Source organism: Pieris brassicae, unplaced genomic scaffold (genome assembly GCF_905147105.1).
Source record: "Pieris brassicae unplaced genomic scaffold, ilPieBrab1.1, whole genome shotgun sequence".
Classification (NCBI taxonomy): Eukaryota; Metazoa; Arthropoda; class Insecta; order Lepidoptera; family Pieridae; genus Pieris; species Pieris brassicae.
Window position 1 is genome coordinate 19,844 of NW_025575951.1, and position 8,871 is coordinate 28,714.

Sequence of the window (8,871 nt, forward strand, 5' to 3'; positions counted from 1 at the left end):
TTCATAACGATTAACTAAATCATGGGAGTTACACTCCGAGAGCATAGCCAGACGCAGGCACTCTCTTCAACATACAGTTATTCGTTTCATAACGATTAACTAAATCATGGGAGTTACACTCCAAGAGCATACATAGCCAGACGTAGGCACTCTCTTCAACATACAGTTATTCGTTTTATAACGATTAACTAAATCATGGGAGTTACACTCCGAGAGCATACATAGCCAGACGTAGTTACTCTCTTCAACATACAGTTATTCGTTTCATAACGATTAACTAAATCATGGGAGTTACACTCCGAGAGCATAGCCAGACGCAGGCACTCTCTTCAACATACAGTTATTCGTTTCATAACGATTAACTAAATCATGGGAGTTACACTCCGAGAGCATAGCCAGACGCAGGCACTCTCTTCAACATACAGTTATTCGTTTCATAACGATTAACTAAATCATGGGAGTTACACTCCGAGAGCATAGCCAGACGCAGGCACTCTCTTCAACATACAGTTATTCGTTTCATAACGATTAACTAAATCATGGGAGTTACACTCCGAGAGCATAGCCAGACGCAGGCACTCTCTTCAACATACAGTTATTCGTTTCATAACGATTAACTAAATCATGGGAGTTACACTCCGAGAGCATAGCCAGACGCAGGCACTCTCTTCAACATACAGTTATTCGTTTCATAACGATTAACTAAATCATGGGAGTTACACTCCGAGAGCATACATAGCCAGACGTAGGCACTCTCTTCTACATACAGTTATTCGTTTCATAACGATTAACTAAATCATGGGAGTTACACTCCGAGAGCATAGCCAGACGCAGGCACTCTCTTCTACATACAGTTATTCGTTTCATAACGATTAACTAAATCATGGGAGTTACACTCCGAGAGCATAGCCAGACGCAGGCACTCTCTTCAACATACAGTTATTCGTTTCATAACGATTAACTAAATCATGGGAGTTACACTCCGAGAGCATACATAGCCAGACGTAGGCACTCTCTTCTACATACAGTTATTCGTTTCATAACGATTAACTAAATCATGGGAGTTACACTCCGAGAGCATAGCCAGACGCAGGCACTCTCTTCAACATACAGTTATTCGTTTCATAACGATTAACTAAATCATGGGAGTTACACTCCGAGAGCATAGCCAGACGCAGGCACTCTCTTCAACATACAGTTATTCGTTTCATAACGATTAACTAAATCATGGGAGTTACACTCCGAGAGCATAGCCAGACGCAGGCACTCTCTTCAACATACAGTTATTCGTTTCATAACGATTAACTAAATCATGGGAGTTACACTCCGAGAGCATAGCCAGACGCAGGCACTCTCTTCTACATACAGTTATTCGTTTCATAACGATTAACTAAATCATGGGAGTTACACTCCGAGAGCATAGCCAGACGCAGGCACTCTCTTCAACATACAGTTATTCGTTTCATAACGATTAACTAAATCATGGGAGTTACACTCCGAGAGCATAGCCAGACGCAGGCACTCTCTTCAACATACAGTTATTCGTTTCATAACGATTAACTAAATCATGGGAGTTACACTCCGAGAGCATAGCCAGACGCAGGCACTCTCTTCAACATACAGTTATTCGTTTCATAACGATTAACTAAATCATGGGAGTTACACTCCGAGAGCATAGCCAGACGCAGGCACTCTTTTCTACATACAGTTATTCGTTTCATAACGATTAACTAAATCATGGGAGTTACACTCCGAGAGCACAGCCAGACGCAGGCACTCTCTTCAACATACAGTTATTCGTTTCATAACGATTAACTAAATCATGGGAGTTACACTCCGAGAGCATAGCCAGACGCAGGCACTCTCTTCAACATACAGTTATTCGTTTCATAACGATTAACTAAATCATGGGAGTTACACTCCGAGAGCATACATAGCCAGACGTAGGCACTCTCTTCTACATACAGTTATTCGTTTCATAACGATTAACTAAATCATGGGAGTTACACTCCGAGAGCATAGCCAGACGCAGGCACTCTCTTCAACATACAGTTATTCGTTTCATAACGATTAACTAAATCATGGGAGTTACACTCCGAGAGCATAGCCAGACGCAGGCACTCTCTTCTACATACAGTTATTCGTTTCATAACGATTAACTAAATCATGGGAGTTACACTCCGAGAGCATAGCCAGACGCAGGCACTCTCTTCTACATACAGTTATACGTTTCATAACGATTAACTAAATCATGGGAGTTACACTCCGAGAGCATAGCCAGACGCAGGCACTCTCTTCAACATACAGTTATTCGTTTCATAACGATTAACTAAATCATGGGAGTTACACTCCGAGAGCATAGCCAGACGCAGGCACTCTCTTCAACATACAGTTATTCGTTTCATAACGATTAACTAAATCATGGGAGTTACACTCCGAGAGCATAGCCAGACGCAGGCACTCTCTTCAACATACAGTTATTCGTTTCATAACGATTAACTAAATCATGGGAGTTACACTCCGAGAGCATAGCCAGACGCAGGCACTCTCTTCTACATACAGTTATTCGTTTCATAACGATTAACTAAATCATGGGAGTTACACTCCGAGAGCATAGCCAGACGCAGGCACTCTCTTCTACATACAGTTATTCGTTTCATAACGATTAACTAAATCATGGGAGTTACACTCCGAGAGCATAGCCAGACGCAGGCACTCTCTTCAACATACAGTTATTCGTTTCATAACGATTAACTAAATCATGGGAGTTACACTCCGAGAGCATAGCCAGACGCAGGCACTCTCTTCTACATACAGTTATTCGTTTCATAACGATTAACTAAATCATGGGAGTTACACTCCGAGAGCATAGCCAGACGCAGGCACTCTCTTCAACATACAGTTATTCGTTTCATAACGATTAACTAAATCATGGGAGTTACACTCCGAGAGCATAGCCAGACGCAGGCACTCTCTTCTACATACAGTTATTCGTTTCATAACGATTAACTAAATCATGGGAGTTACACTCCGAGAGCATAGCCAGACGCAGGCACTCTCTTCTACATACAGTTATTCGTTTCATAACGATTAACTAAATCATGGGAGTTACACCCCGAGAGCATAGCCAGACGTAGGCGTAGCTGAGTCGGCGATGCCACTTAATTTCCCTGGGAGGTTGGAGGTTCCACCTGGCTGTTACAGGGATATTCAGTTGCGCAGCTAGGTTTAGTGTCTTCGAAGAATAATAATTTCAGCGTATTAAAAACGCTGAACGCTGCTACTAATTGCCTAAGCTAGTTTTTAATTGGACCGACGTGGGGTTTGGATCACATCCACAATTACAGATGTCAAGTATTATTATAATAAGTGTTTATACCTCTTTCCTGTCGGTCGAATCTCCGTTCAGTCGAAAAGCTTGTCCAGCGACAGTTGTTCCAGGGGCGTCTTGTCATCATTCATCTGAAGGTAAAATAAATTATATAATTACTAGCTGCCATAGAATGTGGTTTTAGATTTGAATTTGATTTACACTTCGGTCTAAGTAACACGTGGTTGGCTAACACCAAAAATTAAAAAAGTTCATACTTTAGCCTCAATAACACGTGGTAATCATGATATTGAATTGTAGCTTATATGACACGTTTGTCGGTTTACCATAGCAGTGCCATCTATTGATCACTTACTCAATTCAGTCGAATAATTGTGACTGTCAATTAATTATAGACAAATAATTTGCAATAAAATAAAATTGCGACTATAATTAAAGATCTAAGCTACCCTATCTCTTAAGTTGGACCAGACCGCTCACGGTGTGCCAATTTAATTTAAAATCGGTTAAGTAGTTTAGGAGGCCATCGCGGACGGAAGTACTTTTCAATAAAATTTTGAAACTTACTTTGGCAAATATTCCAACTGCAACCGAATGGCTTAAAATTTGATCTGCTAGGCGCTCTTTGATTTTCTGTTTGCCATTCTGTACTGGTTGTAAGTGGTGCTGGGTTAAAGCTGGAGCAAACACGGTTGGGATTCTCGCGATCTTTATTATAAAACTCCTCTATGTGGCTCCACTTTACTGTACCTGCAATGGAAGGTTATGATCTTATTCTCAAAACAATTTTAACCAATCACAGGTCAAGCGGCAATAAGAAAATAAATATCGGTACAGCAGAGGTACATCAATTATTAGTTATTTTAATTAGGCAATAAGGCAATACTAACAACTACTTGATGCAGGGAAATAATTGCCAAAGGCCACTAGCGGATAAATAAGTCAATGGATGGTCATGGTTCAATGGATAAATAAGTCATAAAAAAGTTTTAATATCTTTCCGCTGTTCAATTAATTTAAATTATTATACCAACCTATGTTTAGTTTTCTGTTTATTTGTATATCTAGTGTAAATTGGAAATACCGTTTAAAAAAAAATTTAATCTTTAAACATGCACTCAAGCAAACAAGCCAATGTAAATTTGTAAAAATTAATATTCAACCACATTTTGTATAATATTCTAAAGAAGTGGTTACCTCCTCGACAAGAGCTGCTGACTTGTCTGCTGTGTCACAATCTCCTGAGAAGTAAAATGCTATTGGCTGTTTCCAGCATTTTCGAACACCGATAACCATGAAAGTTCGACTATGGTTTGCTATCACAGTAGTACGGCCTTAGCATTGAGTTTTACGTTATATGTCAGATTTTTTCTTATTGACATTTCATCAAAAGCCATTTTACATAAATTATCATTGACATCTTGGTCTTTTGTGATTTCTTTTACTGTCTGTATTACTGGGCTGTTGATTCCACATACCATTGGAATTTTGTTCAATAATGCCTTGAGAGAGCTGACAAAATAACCTAGTATTGTCTTTGGTTAACATAGCTTTTACACATTGAAAGAAACCAATTTTTTATACCGGATTAAAACTATTTGTATTATTATAAACTTATAATTATGTATAATAATCCAGTTAAAAAAATATTTTCTTTCAAAATAACCTAATCAATAATATAAAACAAAAGTTTGATTTCTTATAGATGCTCAAGACGTTCACTTTATCATCCAGTGTCCATCTCATTCCAGTTAATTTTCTTATAAAGTTTTTCAGTTGGCTTTGTAATAGTAAAGAAAATGAATTATTTAATGTGCTTTTTAATATTTCATTGCTAGGTTCGTTTGATATAGATCTTTTGGAGTTTTTATCACCTTGAAACTTTTTTCAGAGCCTCACTATTTCAGATAGATTTTTTCTGCATCTCTTAGACAGCGTTTGCTTTTGAGGTGTAAGTTCACTGAACTTTTTCACGTCCAAGTCCTACAAAATACCTTTGCTAGTTGATGGTTCCTGGAAAATATACAAAAATAATTGAATAAAAAATTCGAAAAAGATAACAAATCCAATAAGTGGATGGAGAAAATAGAAAACTTTTAATCATCCATATATCACCTAGATGTGTGTCAGAAATGTACTGCCTACCTACCTCTATGTAAAAAAGCATGACTATAAAAATTTGTCTATTTGACTTAGGTAGAATATGAATGTAAATACTCACTTGGATGTCATAACTTGCTCTATATGGACTACAATGTTTGTTTTTTAATTGGTCTATATCCTCCTCTATTCACTCTTAATCTAACTTGTTAAGTCTTTTCCTATCGCTGCTGGTAAATGAAGATTCATTCAAATGATTTTCACATAGTATCCTATGCTGGGCATTCACTGTTTTTAATGATTCAATGGATGTCCCATCACCATTAGGAAAACAAAATTTAGCCCAAACTTTAACACTAAAAATAAAGTTTTCATTAGACATAGTTAATAGTGAAGCTGTTTTGGATAATCTTTCCAATATGGACCGTCGATTTAAATGCCCATTTTTTTGTAGATAGTACTCACTAAAAGAAAGAGTTTTGCAAAGATTTAGGTTGCGCAAACTTACGGTTCATGAGATACATTTATTAAAACTTTTCACACAAATTGGTAAGTAACAACACGCAATTACAAAATATATTTGACAAATAATTGATGTCAAACGTCAATCACTTAGTGTAGGGTTCCGAAAATTTTCAAAGTATCGATACTACTCTGGTATCGACATTAAACTTTCTAATATGGATCATCGGTTTAAATGCCCATATTTGTTTTGTAGATAGTACAAAAGTTATTGAAAATATCGATACTACTCGGGTATCGATACTTTTTGGTGATCACTAAATTTGTTTTTAAGCCATTCATTTTGTTTAATGGCGTCCAGTCATCGTTTGTCACCCTTGCAGTAGAAATCGTTTTACGTACTCCTATAAACTTACAACGTTTGACTACCATGGCGTCTCCGAAGCCCATTGTTTGAAGAGTTAAGTGAAGTGCAAGTGTTGGACTCAAATTAGCCGCTTGTCACGGCCTCCTCTTCTGCGCCGATCCTTGACGAACCGGTTGCTGGTCCTAGTGGGCTGACTAGTCCTGGCGAGGAATTTGCTGCGATGCCCAGACTTACTAGGTCATCTGGCAGAAGGCTTAATCCTTACTCGGATGAGTTAAAGTAAGTTTTGATTTATGTTATTTCAGGTCAGGTTATAAAATAATAAATCATTAGTAAAAAAAAAAAAAAAATTGCTTACTGGAATTTTGAAAAAGTTGGATTGCATAAGGTCTGTTGTGGATTTTAAAATGAAATTTATAGCTGAAAATATTTTTTTCATTGTTTGTAACTTTCTGTATTATCTAATTCTGTATTATCCTGTACTTTTTTAATATCAAAAAAGTACCCAAAACCGAATCAGAGCACCCCACTATCCACATGGTCTTGTCTGCCCTACCCCTAGAGTATATATAAAAGCTCCGAAGTAGCCGTCAACCCCCTCCCCGCCCCTCTAAAACCTCAAATATCGACGGTCCATATTGGAAAGATTAACCGATCTACTTACTTCAGAGGCCCATTCTCGGACGGAAGAGGGAACCTATGCAAGGATAAGGAAGAATCTTCTTTTGATGGTATACCGCATTTTGAGTATTTTCCCTACCATGTTTTGGCAAAGTACAACACAAAATCGTCAATATGACTTACCTGTAAGTGAAGTTTTATTATACATTGAGCTTTGAGACTTTAATACTACCCTCAGTTTTCATTTGATTGAAATTGTAACTACACGTGTGTAAATCCAGTTGTAATGTATCCTCGAACGAAGGCGTACATAACCAAAAGCGTCGCGTAACAGGTAACGCACGGCCGCCGCCCTAACGACCACTTGTCGCTGGATGAGACAATGAACTGCTGCAGGTATCGGGAGAAGATCCATCAAAGTCTAATACTCCAGGTGAAGACATACAGTTTGATCTTGCAGTAAGCTTACACTTTACAACTTTTATCTAAGTATTCTAATCAATGCACCCAATTTGAACCCAGAGGAAAAGACCGCAATCTCAAACAGGATTAATATAGGACGCAGGTTTCAAATGAAACCAAATGCTACAGCTACTTCTTGTTTAGCAGAGGCCACTCACAGTGTTCTTGTCTGCGGAAACAAGAAATATGTACCTATTAAAATTACTTATGGATACGGATTCCAATGTGACACACAATACCAAGACTCAGTCACACGACACAACTTTATTCTATATAGCCTTAAAAGATCTAAAAGAACAACTTCAAGGAACATAGGTATACAAGTACCTATTCAGTAAGCGATTAGTTGACTACAAGCTCGCATCAAAATCAGAAAAGGACAAAGAAGGTCAAAAAGAATTTAATCATAGGCAAAAGGGGAATCCAGGATGAAGGAGCTTGCTCACAGCCTACTATAGGCAGTCGAGTCCAGCGCCGCGCGCGCCACCTCGCGCTCACTGGTAGTTTATCAAAGAATGTTATTCACTTATTACTTGTGATACAACTCTATTATCGTGGATAAAAGGTTATAAAATACCTTTTTCTTGGTCAGCGATGTTCCTAAAAGTAAACTATATTCAGAGACTGAACAAAGCAAATTCGAACAATCTATAAATTACAACAAAAACACTCCCGCACAAGGCGTTAACCGACAGATAACCGTTTGGCACCGTTAGGTGGCTATCTGAGGGCCGCAGGTAAACCCGCGTTCATAAATTGAAGCGAAGCGACCAATGAGAGGGCGGCAGGCAGCAAGGCAGCGATCGGACTGACCAATGAGAGGGCAGCAGGCAGCAAGGCAGCGGTCGGACAGCGCGTGCGCACTGGCAAGCGGCGATGACTCACACGGAGCGAGCGAGATGGCACTACAGCACTGATGACTCACACGGAGAGAGCACTGGAGCAGACATCCGCACGGGTCGGCGGTCGGAAGCGAAAGTGGCCCCTGCGCATGTGTCACAACCTCTTTTATAATCACAACTCCCTCCTCCGACTCGACCATCCCACTTCGGGAAAATGGTCGAGTCAATTCGTAACAACTCGTAAACAACCGAACGAGTCAAATGAGTAACTATTGCACATGCGCACTTGTAGCAAGATTCTTAAGAATATGTTTCATAAAAATGTTTAGAATTTAGAATAATTAAATTAATATTAGAAGCTAACACAAGAAATATTAAGTTTATGTCCTCCAGCTACACTGAATGTTTACAAAATATTCAGGACGCTAGAACACTTCTTGAAGCTAAAGGATTTATTGTAAATACTGAAAAGAGTAATGAAATTCTTGTAAATTCTTGGGTATATAATAAAATGTAGAACTTAAATCTGTTAATATGATAATAATAAACAAATTTTTCAAAATCTCGCACAATTAGATGGCTTACGTGCCTACCTCTGCCTGTCCAGCAGCAGAATATGGCTGGTTTTACACGAAGGGTCTAGAGAGTAAATATTTTAACCATCGATAGTTTTACCGGACTAATAT

The 8,871-nt window shown here is 38.6% G+C and overlaps 2 long non-coding RNA genes across 4 annotated transcripts; one reads left to right on the forward strand and one right to left on the reverse strand.

Annotated features, from left to right (window-relative positions):
* Positions 1-3,283: 3,283 nt before the first annotated feature.
* On the reverse strand, positions 3,284-6,023 carry LOC123719279. Of its 3 annotated transcripts, none has more exons than XR_006755344.1 (6): positions 5,940-6,023; positions 5,553-5,787; positions 5,206-5,344; positions 4,529-4,843; positions 3,899-4,081; positions 3,284-3,462 (listed from the first exon to the last, which is right to left on the reverse strand). It is a non-coding gene; the product is annotated as an uncharacterized LOC123719279 (long non-coding RNA). The 3 variants fall into 3 exon arrangements; XR_006755342.1 differs by having other exon boundaries at positions 4,529-4,856; XR_006755343.1 differs by having other exon boundaries at positions 4,529-4,856; positions 5,897-6,021.
* Positions 6,024-6,052: 29 nt separating this feature from the next.
* Positions 6,053-8,106, forward strand: LOC123719280. The gene is made up of 3 exons (XR_006755345.1): positions 6,053-6,539; positions 6,930-7,066; positions 7,216-8,106. It is a non-coding gene; the product is annotated as an uncharacterized LOC123719280 (long non-coding RNA).
* Positions 8,107-8,871: the final 765 nt, after the last annotated feature.